Here is an 8,251-nt window from a genome sequence, read left to right as displayed (position 1 = left end):
TGCCTTTTGATATAGGCATGTACCATTTTCAAACTCATCCTTAAGTCGTTTCCTACACTTGTGGGCTTATTGAAAACTAGTGAGTTGTTGCAGTCCATCAAGCTTGTTCTTCGTGTCTTAGGTGTGTGATAAAAAGCATCAGACTAGAGGTGGAGCTTACCTGCACTAGCAAGATCTCATGATCTTGGCAGAACGTAAGGATCTATATTAAGTATCGTCGCCTTACATTAATTCTTCTCGGCATCATCATTAGGTATTATCATTTGAATGTCATGTTCCACCATTGCAGTAGGTTTGCATACCCTCCAATTATACCTTACCACTTTCACCTCACTGTGATGCCAAATGTCGTCAAAGACATCGTGCAGTCGTGTATCGAGACGATGCTCTAATACCAAGATGATGTCGGATTATGCCCATCGCATTGTTTAACGGGTAATTACCTACCGAGAATGTAACTATGTGTGTGCAAATGACCAAGGTGGAGTGTATGTGCAAGTCTGACTTGTGGGAAATTCCCCCGTTCTGAACTCCGGGGTGAGCAACTGATGATGACGACGGTGACCTTCTGACCCTCGTCGGAGCGACGACGATGACTACAACACGGATCATAATTAATTCCATAAGGGCTTGCACGTAACGGATGGGCTCAGTCCGTACCTAGAAATACACTCGATTCGTAGTTCTCAAAGTAAATTCTCACACCTAATTCTAACCCGAGTGTTGTAGAGTGCAGCCGAAAGCATATTGGAAGACGTATTGTAATTGACAAACAAATGAACGGAGTACCTCGTCAGTGGTGGCGTTCGTCATCAAAGAATTTGTTGGTGCACAAGCTGGTGTGGGCAGATAAGTGGAAGAGTCATAGAATAATCAGCACGACGGAGAGCTCGAAAGCTAGCGGGAGATGCGACGCTGGAGTGATAGTCGAAGTGGAGATGAGGATGAGGAAAGAGAAACGTGTAGAGTCAAGTGGCTCGAACAATCGATAGAGCCCGACAGTCACAGCCTAAAGCAGGTCAGTGCCGGAGCCCAACAGGTGGAGGTACTAGCGCGCAATAGAACACATGCAGATTAGCATCGAGCAAGGTAGGTTGACTGTCCAGCTTTGGGTGACGGCAAAAACCTTGACGTTGGTGTGGAAGGCAAGTGGCGATGCAAGGCAATACACATTTGACGAGATGGGGCTGACAACACATCGAAGGGATGAGCGCGGGCACTTGGAGTCGATCAGCATGGTGCAGAGGAGTAGCAAGCTTCCGGAGGGAAATAACACAGACGGGCAGAGATACGACGACTGATTGGCGGTCGCCTAAAATGCTCATGTCAACAGTGCATCCTGGCAAGACCAAAGGGGCGGTTCCTTGCTTCTTCGGGCAAACGCGGCGGTAGATCACGGCAGGGGGTGGCACAACCATGCAAATTGGGGCACCGTGGGGATGCAGGCGTCGATTCCTCCACCGGAGGATGAGAACCAATCATGACTGCTCTGCGATGCAGCCTGGAGTGACTCAAATCTTGCCATCTATGTATGCGGATCGGCCTCGGAAGAGCACGTTGACCATCTGGGCAAGGGTGTAAGGTCTTTTTCGGCACGATTGCACCGGGTTTGCAAGGATGTCGACCATAGTCGAGTTTCAAGTCGCAATGGGCTCGACGGGGATGATCTTGGATGGGAATTAGGGCACGAATCTCACGATCCCGCTGGGAAACATCGGCGTTATGGACTTCGTCGATCGTCCTTATCGTTTGTTGTCCCTCACCTTCTCCTCCTATCCTTCTTCTTCTTCTCAACTCTTTCCTTTTTCTCCTCCTTCCTCTTGTTCTTCTTCTCCTTCTTCTTCTTGATGAGAACTGGACGATAACAAGTGTAAAACACAAAATCCAAATCTGAGTAGAACATGCCCCATCATGGCCTTATATAGGGCCATGATGGGCCCATTACAAAGTCCACATAAGGGGCTCAATAAGGGACCCCTTTTACAACATTTAAAATGAAAAAACACAGGAGAAATCCTTAAACGATTCGAAATAAAATAATGGATAAAACACTACAATACGTACGCTTCACGATGAGTACAATGAACTCATTGTGACGAACACGAAACATAAAATTGGACGAATGAAAACCGATAATTAAAAATGCGAACACATGCACGAACGTGCTCTACCCGGGGTACTTAAACCGAGGCATCTTCACGAATGCTTTCGCGTGCCGGTGAGGCTGGACACCGACCAGCGGTGATACTGATGATGATGAGGAGGGCTCCGATGACGTTTGGTCAATGTCATTTGGACGCGCTCCATCACTCTGTATCATCATCATCTCACTCCGCACCCCTCTTACACAATTCACTATTTTCATCATGTCTCTCCATGTATTTTCTCATTGTTATCACTCAATTATTGTTCTCACAAATTCTTCTTAAATTGTGAATATCATTATCTACTATTTATTATAATCATCTTAATTTTCATAATAGCTATCACCATCTCGCCTTACACTTTACTGTCATTCGACCCCATTATTTATTTCTATTGCATCTCACAAATCAATATTTAAAGGGGTTATATCACGGTGTGGCCTGAACTTTTTCAAAAATTCGAGTTACAGCCCTTACTTTTTTTTTGCCGCGACACAGCCCGAAGTCCCATTTGGTCTGCAGCCTGTGACGTGGAGTCTACGTGGCTGCCAGGTGGAGTTCCGGCGAAGTCCACCTTGGCGGAATCCACGTGGCAGCCACGTGGATTCCACGTCACAGCGCGATTTGAAGAAAGAAAGATTTTAGCCCGCCCAATGTGAGTCACCCGGGAGAGAGCTGAGAAAGGCGACGAAGGAGAAGGAGACGGTGGAGGAGGAAGAAAGGGCGTGAGGGAGAAGGGGCTTCCGCGCTGATCAACGCCGTCGACGCCGGAATCGTTGTGAGCACGCCCTCGCCCTCGCCCTCGCCCTCGCCCTCGCCCTCCTCGATCGGCTGAAGCAGCCGCCCTACTCTGTCGCGCCGACGGTCCTCACCTACAACACCGTCATCAACGCCTTCTCTCGGGCCAAGGAGGTGCCCTGGGATAAAGAGGAGATGGGCGAGCTAAATTCATGTTCTTCCATACCCATTCGTTCATTTGCGCTTGCTGTTCTAGGGTTCATTGAAATTTGATCTTCAATTCTTCTTCCTCGCCGATTTTTTTGCGCTTTGATCCACGAGTGATGGTAGACTGCGGACTGACTGGATCTCAAATTTCAATCTCTCTCTCTGTAGAACTCTCGCATGAAGGAGAAGGGGGGGAAGAAGAATTCCCGCGGATCGGAGCATTGTCTTCAATTTGCCAAGAAAGCAATTCTCCAGACGCAGCGAATTTGTTTTCATATGCTTTTTTTGTCAAATTCTGTTGGAAATTTGGTTTCTCGTGATTTGAATCAAGATTTATTTTAAGCAGTACAGTTATCCGGCGGATGGATCTGTTGATGAACAGATTCATCTTTGACTGTTTTGCTTCTTAGTTTGATTCGTCCTAGGTTTGACGCCTTCTTTCCGCGTCGCCTTTTCTCTTGGTAGATCTGTGCCTTTTCTCTTGGTAGATCTGTGCCTTTTCTCTTGCGATCGTCATGGATTTAGGTTGCTTCAGGATTCAATTTCTTGCTTCTTTAATTGGTGGGTCTCTTTGCAGAGCAGATTCTTGTGAGGATTGAATCGTTGACCCCCCTGGTTCCCTCTTGGCCTATGCTGCAAGATCTAATGGAAAGAAATAAGAACACGACGGATCTATTAGCCGCCGGACGGAAGAAGGTTTTTCTTGCCCCAATTCCCTTTCATGTTGCTTTTTCATTGTTCCAAGCATCAGTTTCTTGCTCTTTACGGATATTTCATGCTATTTTTCTCATTTTTTATCCTCATTTCTATTCAGTTGCAGCAATATAGGCAAAAGAAAGATCATAAATCTCCCATGGTTTGTCGAGCACCTTTGAAGATGTTGTTGCTAGAAATTACCTTGAGGAACGCCAAGTCCTCCAGAAGAAAGCAGAATCAATCAAAAAAGGAGAAACACCTCAGAATAACTTCTCTTGCCTTTCCCAGACGACTGATGATGTACATCTGATTGCGATTCTGAAATCTCATCTTTATTTGAGCAGTGTCACCAAGGATTTTCTCCAGTCGCAGATTTCTGAGCTGGTCGATGAACGGTAACTTAGTTCTGCTATTGAAATTTTACAGCCCCAGGATCTGGCCAAGGCGCATTACAGTTGAACATTATTTTTCCTCCTACAGATGTGAACCTGCCTTTATTTTATTCTCTTTCATTTAACGCTTTTAGATATGCACCTATGTCGTTTGAGAATTTATTGAAAAACATATTTCAAATTTCCTATCTCGGTTGATACCGAAATTTTCAGGCAAGAAAAGCAAGTGAGTTGGCTGGATTCTGTGTTCCCCACAGATAAAAAACTCCAACGTAGGAGACTGAGTTACCCACAGCCGGGCTGCATTCTGTGCCAGGTGAGACGAACAACTATATTGCACCATGCGTTTATTATTAATAAACAACATTTCAATAAAGTTAAACATTATTCTTGATTGGCAATTTGAATTTGAAATATGTTCTTGCTGGGTGAGAGCAGGGGACGGTGAAGGAGGCATTGAAATGACAGGGAGCATGCAGCTTATCAGCTTATCAGAGAGCTAATGACGGGAGCATGCAGCTCGACCATGCCTGGAGGTTGGCCCAGCACGGACCGGAGGTGGCCCGGAGGTGGACTGGTTGGCTCGACCCTGCCCGCCCCCTTTGATGTGCCCTGGGCGTTCAATGAGGCCATATCAATTAGTCTGCAAGTTTTACACGGAGACAAAAAACAACAGCCCAAGCGATTATTCATTTAAGAGAGAGACTGCAATTTCCCAATGTCTTGTTAATCAAAAGAGCAGCTCAAGGAAATCTTCCTTTAAGAGAGAAAGAGATCGTAAAATTTTCAACTGTCACTAAACAAGATGTGAAAAATGAGAGAAAGCTGCAAGAATGGAGTTTGAAAGTTTTACATAGAGACAACCAAACAGCCCAAGGTAGTCTTCATTAAAGGGAGAGAGACTGCACAATTTTCCAAATGTTACTGAACAAAATGCTAAAACTTAATAGCAGCCCAGGGTAATCTTTATTTACGAGAGGAGAACTTTCAAAAGTCATTGAACAAGATCTCAAAATTGACAGAGAAAGTTACATATGGGCTTCACGATAAAGATAGAAGATCATCGGTATTTTGAGAAGCAGTAATGTATGTCCATCTAGAGAGAGAGAGAAAGCAACCCACACGTAGCTAAAAAAGAAGTAAACCATGAAATCTAGAGAGAGATAGAGAAAGTTACATGAATGGAACAGAGAAACCCTACCTCATGGAACTCCCGTAGCCAGGAAGAAGCTCGCAACGATTCCCGTAGCCAAGAAGAAGCCCCTTCTCCCTCGCGCCCTTTCTTCCTCCTTCTCCACCGTCTCCTTCTCCTTGGTCGCCTTTCTCAGCTCTCTCCCGGGTGACTCACATTGGGCGGGCTAAAATCTTTCTTTCTTCAAATCGCGCTGTGACGTGGAATCCACGTGGCTGCCACGTGGATTCCGCCAAGGTGGACTTCGCCGGAACTCCACCTGGCAGCCACGTAGACTCCACGTCACAGGCTGCGGACCAAATGGGACTTCGGGCTGTGTTGCGGCAAAAAAAAAGTAAGGGCTGTAACTCGAATTTTTGAAAAAGTTCGGGCCACACCGTGATATAACCCCATATTTAAATAGTTATATATAGTGATTTCTTCCTTGTGGAGATGACCCGTACTCAACATCAGCTAAATTTACTTAACTAAGTACATGTTTATATTTTTATTGATTAAAATAAAAAAAAACATCAAAGAAGGAATAAAACCTAATTTTTTAGCTTATCACATACCATTTGATAAAGACTAAAGAATTTTCAAGACAATGGATAAGAACATTGAGAAAATAAGACAACCAACTTATTGGATGATTTACAGAGGTTCAATCAAAGATTCACCACAATGTTAGTTCTTGATTAATCTTCAGAATCTCATAAGTCTATAGATTATCTGAATTTTTGTGAGGTATTTGAAAATCTATAAGCATGAGGAGGAACTGTCAACAAGCATCGTGGTGAGATATTTTATGTGGAACCTTTATTTTCACATCTTAACTGGTGGTGACTCTGATCTTTATAAGGATTAATAATGTGAGAACATAAAAGAGGATATATATATATATGGATATTACGTGGTCGTCAAGCCAATTACACCGCCATGTTTTGCTAAGTTCATTGAATAAAATATTTATATTCATTTTTATTCTGGTGTGATGTTTATAATGAAATCCATAAATAAATGCAAGGACATAGTGAATTATGATGAGATCATAATACATTGATCACTAGTGTTTAAACATGTGTTCTAAATATTCCTATTCGATAAATAGTCAAGATGGACATCGAATTATCTGAATGGAATAGCAATAGCCGATCCTACTTATACAACAAGTATAGCTGATCCTGTGACTATTAGTGTGGCAACACTAAGAACAAATAGTGGATGCTCTTTGGGTAAACAGTTCACTGAATTGATCTATACGAATTCCTGAATGGTATAATAACTAAATGTCAATGACAGTCGATTCAAGTCAGTTAAAGACTGAGGACCGTCAAGTTCCACCTAAAATGGATGAATAGACATGTATTCCGGGATTTGCACGCACCATTCGAAGAGCTCAAGGCAAAGCTGGTAGCTACCGAGTGACAGTTACAAGATGCTTGGACACACGAAGCGGGGGAGCGCAAGCTTAAGCTTACTGAACAGCTTGAGAACGCCATGCGATGACAACATATTTTCTATCTCCAGAAATTGTTTATCTAAGGGCTGCGAGAAGGTTATAGAAACACATGTTTCTTTTATGCCTTGATGATAACATGCATTTTACTACCTTATGTTATAATATTTACATGTTTACCTGCATTAAATTACTCATATTTGCATGTTATCAAGCTTAAAATGATTAAATCTATTTGTAGAATAATTTCTTTGCATTTTTGGGATTTTTTCTAACCATATATTCTAAAATAATATAATTTTTTAAGACAGAATATGATTTTTCTGGAATTTTGTGACATTAAATTTGGAAAGGTATGAATTTTATGAGTCAAAATATATATTTATCGTTGGGATTTTATTGTAACTATTATGGATTTTTAAATGTTATTAAACCCTTTTATTTGTGCCACCACGTGTCGTCGTTCGATTCGTCGAACGGCGACAAATCATAGTGCTTTATGATGATTGGCGCCAGCCAGTCATTTGCTGATTTAATGATTGGCGTCAGCCAATCATTAACCAGGCAATCATCGCTTTGCGATTCACGAAGCGATGATTGCGTTTATGCCTAACGAAAAGTTCTTTGTTTTTTTAATGTGCATGATGACGTGGAGGTATAAAAAAAGGATGTCTTGTTTTAGCAATAAAAGCTACGTGGACCGAGGAGTAAAAGCGAATTTTTTTTTGTTCTCTCTTTTGATTTTGACGATGTTGATGTGGCGCGTGCTACTGGCCGCCACGTCAACACGAATCTTCTCTCTTTTTCTTTATTTGTTTTTTCTTTTTTCTTTTGCCTTTTCTCCTTTTTGTCTTTTTGTTCTCCTAGGTGCACGTAGCGCGGGAAACGATAAGTGCGCATGGAATATATAGTCACACAGAAGCCATAGCGATTGAAATATTCAACGGAAACGAAAATCGATGGCGATGATGAGGAGAGAGAATACTTCAATGGCTAGGATTTCCCCAACTTCAAACGGCCATAACGTTCGATCTACAACTCTGATTTAGCTAAAAATTTCTGCGTTGCTTTGTCTCTGCCTCCTCTTTCTATCCATACCCTCTGATTTATAAATGGAGGCCTGGATCATTGTGAAATTCATCTTGAACTTGCTTCCTACTTTTGTGGGCTGATTGAAAGATAGTGATTTTTGGGATCCATCAAAAGTGTTCTTGGTGTCCTGAGTGTGTGGGAAGAAGCATTGGATAAGAGGAAGAGCTTACCGGTACTCATAAATCGCCATGATCCTAGAAGAACGTAAGGATCTAAGCTAAGTGTCTTCGTCTTACATTATCTCTCTCTTGTCACTATAGTTAACATAATGAGGGTTTATAATCGTACTTGCACTTTCATTTTACTCTGTTTTCTCATCCCTTCATCCTTGCCACCGTACCACTCCAAATTC

Source organism: Wolffia australiana, chromosome 1, assembly GCF_029677425.1.
Source record: "Wolffia australiana isolate 7733 chromosome 1, ASM2967742v1".
Taxonomy (NCBI): domain Eukaryota; kingdom Viridiplantae; phylum Streptophyta; class Magnoliopsida; order Alismatales; family Araceae; genus Wolffia; species Wolffia australiana.
This window is presented reverse-complemented; position numbering follows the sequence as displayed.